Here is a 10,686-nt window from a genome sequence, read left to right on the forward strand (position 1 = left end):
GCCCCAAGTCCCCCGGCACCACTCTGATCCTCCCGATCGCTGCTGGCTATATGTACCTAGCCGTGATCCCGCAAGAACCGCAACTTCCCCAAACTACTTCTGCGCTGAGGGGTGGATCGGGACTCCCGATGACGTCACGTCATCCCGCCTGTCGCCATGGCGACGGGGGAAGCCCTCCAGGATTTCCTGATAGAAGCGGGTGGGGGGATGCCTCTGCACAGCTATCATGTACGGCTATAATGTAGCGAGCCCTAGGCTCGCTACATGATGAAAAAAAAAACTTAAAGAAAAACTGCTGCGCTGCCCTCTGGAGGTTTTTAAAAGACCGCCAGGAGGATTAACATTGCGGAAATTGTACCGCCGGAATGCGGAATACCGCGGAAAACCACCGGAATGTAGAGGTAGCGGAATTTTGTTATTGCGGTAGGCGGAATTACCGCGATATCGGAAATCTCCTCTTCCAATCATCCCTACTGTTTTGCTGTAGACCCGGAACAAGCGTGCAACAGATCAGGTGTTTCTGACATTATTGTCAGATCTGACGCAGACTAGCTGTATGCTTGTTTCTGGTGTTATTGAGACACTACTGCAGCCAAATAGATCAGCAGGGCTGCCGGGCAACTGGTATTGTTTAAAAGGAAATAAATATGGCAGCCTATATATAACTCTCACTTCAGTTGTTGCTTAAAGAGGAGCTGATCCATATGATGGATATACAGGTCCTTCTAAAAAAATTAGCATATTGTGATAAAGTTCATTATTTTCTGTAATGTACTGATAAATATTAGACTTTCATATATTTTAGATTCATTACACAGAACTGAAGTAGTTCACGCCTTTTATTGTTTTAATATTGATGATTTTGGCATACAGCTCATGAAAACAGCAAATTCCTATCTCAAAAAATTAGCATATCATGAAAAGGTTCTCTAAACGAGGTATTAACCTAATCATCTGAATCAACTAATTAACTCTAAACACCTGCAAAAGATTCCTGAGGCTTTTAAAAACTCCCAGCCTGGTTCATTACTCAAAACTACAATCATGGGTAAGACTGCCGACCTGACTGCTGTCCAGAAGGCCATCATTGACACCCTCAAGCAAGAGGGTAAGACACAGAAAGAAATTTCTGAACGAATAGGCTATTCCCAGAGTGCTGTATCAAGGCACCTCAGTGGGAAGTCTGTGGGAAGGAAAAAGTGTGGCAGAAAACACTGCACAACGAGAAGAGGTGAACGGGCTCTGAGGAATATTGTGGAAAAGGACCGATTCCAGACCTTGGGGAACCTGCGGAAGTAGTGGACTGAGTCTGGAGTAGAAACATCCAGAACCACCGTGTACAGGCATGTACAGGAAATGGGCTACAGGTGCTGCATTCCCCAGGTCAAGCCACTTTTGAACCAGAAACAGCGGCAGAAGCGCCTGACCTGGGCTACAGAGAAGCAGCACTGGACTGTTGCTCAGTGGTCCAAAGTACTTTTTTTTCGGATGAAAGCAACTTTTGCATGTCATTCTGAAATCAAGGTGCCAGAGTCTGGAGGAAGACTGGGGAGAGGGAAATGCCAAAATGCCTGAAGTCCAGTGTCAAGTACCCACAGTCAGTGATGGTCTGGGGTGCCATGTCAGCTGCTGGTGTTGGTCCACTGTGTTTTATCAAGGGCAGGGTCAATGCAGCTATCTATCAGGAGCACTTCATGCTTCCATCTGCTAAAAAAGCTTTATGGAGATGATTTCATTTTTCAGCACAACTTGGCACCTGCTCACAGTGCCAAAACCACTGGTAAATGGTTTACTGACCATGGTATTACTGTGCTCAATTGGCCTGCCAACTCTCCTGACCTGAACCCCATAGAGAATCTGTGGGATATTGTGAAGAGAAAGTTGAGAGACGCAAGACCCAACACTCTGGATGAGCTTAAGGACTGCTATCGTAGCATCCTGGGCCTCCATAACACCTGAGCAGTGCCACAGGCTGGTTGCCTCCATGCCACGCCGCATTGAAGCAGTATTTTCTGCAAAAGGATTCCCGACCAAGTATTGAGTGCATAACTGAACATAATTATTTGAAGGTTGACTTTTTTTTTGTTTTTAAAATACTTTTCTTTTATTGGTTGGATGAAATATGCTAATTTTTTGAGATAGAAATTTTGGGTTTTCATTAGCTGTATGCCAAAATCATCAATATTAAAACAATAAAAGGCTTGAACTACTTTAGTTGTGTGTAATGAATCTAAAATATATGAAAGTCTAATGTTTGTACATTACAGAAAATAATGAACTTTATCACAATATGCAAATTTTTTTTAGAAGGACCTGTAGATAGGCTTGAAACGGTGTTACATAAGGAAAGATTAATTCAGTTTTTTTCTGACATGGAATAAATGTATTACCACCGCATATACACGCACAGAAATAAAGCAAATGGTGGACCCGTTTAAATACACTAGCTGGTTTGCAGGGTACGCTGGGATGCTGTTAAGCTTGGAGGTGTATTCTCCACAGTCAGCATGCAACACATAAGCTGATGTGGAGGAGGTACACACACTAGCACAAGGAATCAGGATATCCCCAGTTTAGTGGAGGAGAGGACTGACTCCAATAGGAGATTGTGGTGCACAGAGCCGGTGCAGATCCGAACAGCCACAAACAACACTTTCGTAATAACGTCTCAGCGCAAAGTAGCGCTGAGCGCATAAACCAGGACTGAGGAGATCAGGACAGGTAGACAGAATGAACGCTTGCTTAACTAGCCACTACTTAGTGACAGCAAGCGTCCACAATAAAACAGACTGGAATGAGGTAGCCAATGCGTTAGCAGCGATGGCGTGCCTCACAAAGACAGGACAGGATAGTCAGGGAATAGCAGGATCAAGATAGATGAACGTAACACAGATAAATATACAATAAGCATGGCTTTAGATCAAGATGGCGCCTGGATAGGAAGCCACGGCCACAGGGCTCCGGCAACAACTTCTCTTTCTCCTCTCCCTGGGTCCCCCCCTGGCCATGGCTCGCCGCAGAGGCCCCTTCCAGCATCCGCATGCCATCGCTGCAAAGTGCGGTGCGCTTGTTCCCCGGGCTCCTCAGCGCTCGCTCTGAGGACCGGCTCACCACATGGGAAACCCCGGCTGACTGTAACCACGTGACGCCGCTTATGCTGGCCCCGCAACGCTTCTACACTCCATGCGGCTGCGTCGCCGCTCTTCAGGACTCTGGCTGCCCGCCTGCTCTCATCCTCACTACGGGGATGTGAACGTGGAATACCCAAGTTCATCAGCTGTTCTGGGCCGTGCACAAAGCATCGCAGCGGACATGAGCTGGACGGAACTTTGTTCTACCGCCGCTGCTGCCAGACCACCAGCATTGCCACCCGTGGAGATCCCACCATTGGCCCTTCAGCTCGTCATCTAAGACTGCTCCTTGCAGAGGGGCCCCGTCCTCCGACATTTCAGCCACGGAGGATAACATGTGAGCCGCCGCCGCCGACCACTGCCACAGACCCGGATGCAAGGCAAGTGAGCACTATCCTCAGCTGGCTCCGGGCACGGGCTGTGCGTGTCTACCCAGCTGATTTGTCTCTCTGGCATCGCTGCTACGTGACCAGGGATGCTCTCCTCTGCCTAAGGCCTCCTTTTAAGACTCTCGGAGACTGCATGTGCTCCAACCTCGTGGACTAGGCCGCAGGCCTGAGGACTTATTCGATCCGCCAGCCAGCCACCATTGAGGCCCCAGGGGCTACTCGGACTCTTGTTTCTCATCTATTCTGTCCTTCCTATCTTCTGTCAATCTCTCCTACTCTCTATCCTTCTCTCTCTCTTTTCTCTTCTCTCTGCACTACAAAGACCTCTGGAGGGCATCTGAATTGCTGCAGAGAGGTTGAGCGCCGCAACGTGATTGGGGCAGCTCCACTCAACATAGCACTCAAATGCTCCCTCTGGTCTCCTACACTATGTTTGGTGTTGTTATTCTATTGTATGTACTTACTGTATGTATTGCTGTACCATCAACCGACCCTGTACGTGCCAAAAATAATTCCGGGTACAACCCCTGTTGTACTTGGCGAAATAAATGATTCTGATTCTGATTCCTAGCGTATTACAATTACAGCTATCAATGAAACTATTTGTAACGTCTGACTAACATATGTATATATCGGCAATGAACCGATATATGACATAAGCAGGAACTCTGACTAAGACTGGAGTAATACAGGGAACAGGACTCAGAAGGATTCGCTATCTCTTCGCAGAGATGAACGCAATCCACAAACAGGACCAGGAACAGGATAACTAGCTCAGCGTGCTGGAACGCTGACTAACGGAACACAGGATATAAACAGTTCGTGTACGTATATATCAGCGACACTGATGTATCAACGTAACACGAATACAAGGAAAATAATAAACGTGCAAGTATGCGTATATATTGGCGATGAACCAATATATGACACAAGACAAGCAAAGTAACAACTTCTAGAAACAAGAGCAGAACTAGGAGGACTCGCTGACCCCTTCGCAGGAGTCAGCACAGTCCACACGGACTAGGAACGAGGTGGGGCACGGGCAGAGTAACAGACAGGATCTGAGACTATGGTAGCCCATGAGACATTGCAGGAAGCAGTTCTTTATACTGAGGTCATCCAATGGGAGCAGACCTGCAGATTCCCACACAAGTGAATGGTAATTAATCACAGGCTGATAGCAGGAAAAGGCAGACAATGATATGCAGCCTGCAGGAAAGGGACTGCCCCTCCACTGCAGCAAACAATGTCTGTTTACACAAAAGCATATTAAACTGTCATTAACCTCAGAGCGACTGCAGATGGAATCAGCAACCAGTTCAAGTGCAAACCAAACTATGCAAGCAAATGCATGTAAGGACATTAGAACTGCTTGGTTTGCAATACCACTGCAGTCAGCAGTAAACGCTGCAGAAGCGATCATAACAGTACCCCCTCCCTTAAACGCGGCCTCTGGACGCCTATAAAAACTGACATATTTCTCCTGAACCACCCAAACCAAAAAATCAGAAGTGGGAAATCCAGCAAACTGATCTGACCGAAAACTCATGAAGGTCGGATCAGCCCGACAAAACCAAACTCCCGAATCAGTCTCACCAAAACCAGACCAATCGGAACCAGAACCCACCGAACCATGCCCGTCAGCACCACAAGCCCCAGTGTGAAACCCATCGCCCTCCAGGGACCGTCCAAAAACGCCAAAGCCTTTGCAACGCCCACCGGAACTGTCCCTACCAACACAAAACTCACTGTTGAACCAGTCCAAGGCACCAGGACAAGTTTCCTCAGAGATCTCCCAGAACACCTGGAAGCTCCAAAGAGACCCCCACAGGTCAGAACGCCCCTCAGGCTCACATGGAGAACTATCAAGAACCCCTATGGAACCCAGGGCAACTCCAGAGTCAGGGTCACAAGGACAAACATCAAGATCAGGGCTTTTAGGGACCAGAACCATCTCCGGGCATGCAGGCCAACCGGCAACATCAGAACATGTCTCCACTAGGGAAGCACGTGAGCACGCTAACACAGACACATCTGGGCACTCTGGCACAAGAGAAACCTCTGGGCATGTCAAGGAACTGCGAACCTCAAAGTCAGTCAAGACAGGACCTAAACCAGAACTGGGCAAAAAAAATTCATCATGACTAGACTTCACAGTTACTGGATTCTCACTAAAAACTGTAGTATCAGACTTAGATGTCGCTGATTCCAGCAGGGTTATTAACAAATCATGTTCAGGGGCATTTACAAGACAGGGCAAATCTTCTGATGTATGCACTGAACTAGACAAGGTTCCCATAGCTTCTTCTGGACTAGACAGAGACTCATCAAATACACTGGATTGGAGCTCATGAAGGTCTGCAAAACAAGTCAATATTGCAGCAATCCCCACTGAACTAGGCAAAACTGAGAAACTCACTGGACAGGAAGGGGACTCTGGAACTACTGCCACACCGGGCAGAAAACCAGGATTTTCCAGGATACAGGGCTGGGTTTCAGAAACACTCATTAACCCGGACTGAAATTCTGAGATTTCTATTATTTTTTCCAGCGAGTCAGAATTATCCATGTTACAGGGCAAGACTTCTGAAACATTCAAAGGACAGGGCTGGAGTTCCTCGGCTGTTACAACACTGGAGAGGGACTCAACAACATTGGTTAAATCAGACTGTGTACAGGGCAAGGTATCTAACACACTTGCTGACGAGGACAATATTTCAATGGCTTCTGCTTTGCTGGGCAGAAATTCATCAAGTTTTATTAGAGCAGACTGTAATTCCAAAACAGCTGCTAGACAAGTGATTACTGCAACACCAACTGAGGTAAGCAGTGCCTCAGACTCCTCTGCTAGAGGGTTTGAACTATCCAAAGTACTGGGTGAAGCATAAGACTGTGCGACCACTGCTTCACTGGACAGGATCACTGAACAGTCCATATTGCAGGGCAAAACCATGGAAGCACCTGCTGGACAGCATAATGATTCTGTGACCTGAGTTTCATTGGGAAGATCTACTGCACAATTCATGGTACAGGGCAAATTTACTAGAACATTTTCTGAACAAGGTAATAATTCTACGATTTCAGGTTCACATAGCAGATGCTCTGAGCTATTCATGAAACTAGAGCGAGGTGTAGAGACAGGAAGATCAAGACACAAAGTTTGTGCATCTGAAGCACTATTCAATTGGAAAATTGGAAAATTCAGATGCTGGGGTTCTGAGGTTTCTAGACAGGATTGCTGGGACTCAGAAACTGATGTAGTGCATCTACTGGCATCTGCTGGATCAGACAGAAGTTGAACTTTATTAACACAGGTAATTTCTGCAGAAGTGTTTGCAGAGACAGGCAAGATTTTTCTGGTGTCTGTTTCACTGAACAAAGACTCATGAGTACTGGCTAGGCTGGACTCAGAAGTCAGCAGGACCTCTGGATTCTCTGCTGAGAAATTTGTGCAGGGCAAAGTTAAGAAAGTATCAGTGGCTTCTGTTTTACTGGGAAGTAACACTGTGTTATCCATGGTACAGGGTGGAGTTACAGGAACATTCACAAGACATGGCAGGGACTCAGTAACTGGAGAAGTGGGACAGTCTCCAATTGACAGTGTGTCTTCCCTGGTATCAACTGATTGAATCGCATAAAAATCGTCCAAAATCATCTTCCACACATCGATCAATGGAACCACAAAGTCATACCCACACACACCAGTTTTTATTAGGTTATAGGCAGACTTAATGCATGCATTCAATACTAATTCACTTTTTGCACTGTAAAATTGACAAAATGAACTTGCATCTTTCTTCCATTCATAGACCAGGGCTTCCATCTCTCCTTTCTCAAATGGAGGATCCCATGCATACTTAACAGCTGAGCATTCCGGCTGATCATAGTTTGCAAATGTGTTAGTGGCAGAAACATACATTGGGTTATTTAGCAGGTGATTGGCCGATTTCTTATTCCTAAGGATCTCCAATACCTGTAGCAAGTGTTGAACTGTAGTGTATGCAAATTTCCCTTGCTGCACGAATAAATTGATCTGTTCAATACTCTGTAATATATCTTCATAATCATATTCAGATAATTCATTTAAACAAGAACTTTTATTTTCCCTGGCTAGCAATGAAAGTTCATTAGTAGTTTCATAGGTCCATTTGACTCCCCTGAATGGTGACTGAATTTCATTATCTGCTACTAGCGGAGTCTCATTACAGATCTGATGCGCAGTCGCCAAGGGCAACGACTCCGCTGATTGTAACGCTTTTCTTTTGGAGCGTTTACGTTTGGCTTTAGACCCTGCTGCCTTAGCAGAAGAAAAGTTATCAGAACAATTATCTGCTTGCTGATTATTTTTGTAGGCAGTAGAAGGAGCAGCTGATTGACAAGCTGCCAGGAGCTTATCAAAAGGGCTAGGCAAATCGGTTTTGCGCAGCCAGTTATGGATCACAAACGCTAGAAATTCCAGTAGTCTCTCTTTTAAATTGGTATGATCCAAGACATCGTACGCCCACTGGAACAAATTTCCCTTAAACAAAACATAAATTAACTGGGGGGCCCACGTTGAAACAGGAGTAGCCTGGAGCTCGGGATTGGCCAAAAACCTGGTACATTCAGAAAAAAAATCATTTTCTGTTTCAGAATTTAGTTTCTCAAATTTCTTAAAGGAACAGGAACCATAACAGTGTCATTTTTGCTGGGAACCCCCCCCCCCCCCCCACAAAGGGGATTGGTAATGGGGCTACCATAATGTTAAGCTTGGAGGTGTATTCTCCACAGTCAGCATGCAACACATAAGCTGATGTGGAGGAGGTACACACACTAGCACAAGGAATCAGGATATCCCCAGTTTAGTGGAGGAGAGGACTGACTCCAATAGGAGATTGTGGTGCACAGAGCCGGTGCAGATCCGAACAGCCACAAACAACACTTTCGTAATAACGTCTCAGCGCAAAGTAGCGCTGAGCGCATAAACCATAACTGAGGAGATCAGGACAGGTAGACAGAATGAACGCTTGCTTAACTAGCCACTACTTAGTGACAGCAAGCGTCCACAATAAAACAGACTGGAATGAGGTAGCCAATGCGTTAGCAGCGATGGCGTGCCTCACAAAGACAGGACAGGATAGTCAGGGAATAGCAGGATCAAGATAGATGAACGTAACACAGATAAATATACAATAAGTATGATTTCCTAGCGTATTACAATTACAGCTATCAATGAAACTATTTGTAACGTCTGACTAACATATGTATATATCGGCAATGAACCGATATATGACATAAGCAGGAACTCTGACTAAGACTGGAGTAATACAGGGAACAGGACTCAGAAGGATTCGCTATCTCTTCGCAGAGATGAACGCAATCCACAAACAGGACCAGGAACAGGATAACTAGCTCAGCGTGCTGGAACGCTGACTAACGGAACACAGGATATAAACAGTTCGTGTACGTATATATCAGCGACACTGATGTATCAACGTAACACGAATACAAGGAAAATAATAAACGTGCAAGTATGCGTATATATTGGCGATGAACCAATATATGACACAAGACAAGCAAAGTAACAACTTCTAGAAACAAGAGCAGAACTAGGACTCGCTGACCCCTTCGCAGGAGTCAGCGCAGTCCACACGGACTAGGAACGAGGTGGGGCACGGGCAGAGTAACAGACAGGATCTGAGACTATGGTAACCCATGAGACATTGCAGGAAGCAGTTCTTTATACTGAGGTCATCCAATGGGAGCAGACCTGCAGATTCCCACACAAGTGAATGGTAATTAATCACAGGCTGATAGCAGGAAAAGGCAGACAATGATATGCAGCCTGCAGGAAAGGGACTGCCCCTCCACTGCAGCAGACAATGTCTGTTTACACAAAAGCATATTAAACTGTCATTAACCTCAGAGCGACTGCAGATGGAATCAGCAACCAGTTCAAGTGCAAACCAAACTATGCAAGCAAATGCATGTAATGACATTAGAACTGCTTGGTTTGCAATACCACTGCAGTCAGCAGTAAACGCTGCAGAAGCGATCATAACAGATGCCTGCGGATCATGTGATTCTATTTTATTCATATTGTAAGATATCTTTTTGGGGGAGAGGTTTAATTCTTTTTAATCCTTTTTAAGGGATTGGGCTCTGAATGGGATGGAGAAAATTGGAGTTCCTTGCTCTGCTGTACTACATTAACCACATTCATGATGTACTGGATGTAAAAGTCAATGCATCAGAAATAAAGCAAATGGTGGACATGTTTAAACACACTAGCTGGTATGCCTATGTAGATTTACAGGGTACGCCGTGACGCCTGCGGGTCACGTGATACTACATTATTCATATTGTAAGATATCTAGTTAACACCAATGGCGGGGAGGGGTGAGGCTTGTTAATTCTTTTTAAGGGGCTGGGCTTGGGAGGGGATGAAGCAAATTGGAGTTCTTTGTTCTGCTGTTCTACATTAACCACATCCATAATGTACAGGATGTAAAAGTCAATGCATCTTTTGCTCAATGTATGTGTAATTCAAAATAAATGAGGAGACAGATTAGTGTGTTTGTTATAACTGTTTCATTTGCAAGTTATGATTTTTTTTTTTTTTTTTAACCTCAACAGGAAAATGAAGAAACAAGCTTGAAGCAAGGTACTGCTGAATACTTGGTCCCCAGATAAGTAAATTAACCCCCCCCCCCCACACACACACACACATATACGCACATTTTACAGAAACTTTGTAGTTGCGTGAAGGCTCATCTTTTCCATCAGAGTGAATTGCACATGGGAGAAAAACGTTGTGGAAACAGTACTGGATTTACTGTATTCTCTGGACTATAAGACTCTTAAACTAACTAGCTCTCTAACAAAGACTCTTTGGACTACAAGTCTTTTTGTTCCCAAGTGGGGAAAGAAAGTCACTGTGTCTTATAGTCCAAATGCAGTCAGAAGTTCCTGAAGTGAACACCTGCAAATACCAACCCGCCGCAATGTCGGGGACTCCCTGTACTGTGCCCATGCAGAGAACGATACGTCTGACAAACTGAGGACACATGGGAACACAAAGGGGCATAGAGGAGGACACAAGGGGGGCACAAAGGGGCATAGAGGACACAAGGGGGGCACAAAGGGGCATAGAGGAGGACACAAGGGGGGCACAAAAGGGCCTAGAG

General features: G+C 45.5%; 1 protein-coding gene across 2 annotated transcripts in view; it reads left to right on the forward strand.

The window, feature by feature from the left end:
- Positions 1–10,165, forward strand: part of LOC137509395 (scaffold attachment factor B1-like) — a 256,890-nt gene extending 246,725 nt beyond the window's left edge. Inside the window, exon 5 of one of the 2 annotated variants that reach the window (XR_011020490.1) lies at positions 10,136–10,160. The gene's annotated coding sequence lies outside the window, so the exon portion shown is untranslated. Of the gene's footprint in view, positions 1–10,135 lie in introns of both variants that reach the window. The other variant, XM_068233830.1, reaches the window with a different exon arrangement.
- The last annotated feature ends 521 nt before the right edge of the window (positions 10,166–10,686 follow it).

Source organism: Hyperolius riggenbachi, chromosome 1, assembly GCF_040937935.1.
Source record: "Hyperolius riggenbachi isolate aHypRig1 chromosome 1, aHypRig1.pri, whole genome shotgun sequence".
NCBI lineage: Eukaryota > Metazoa > Chordata > Amphibia > Anura > Hyperoliidae > Hyperolius > Hyperolius riggenbachi.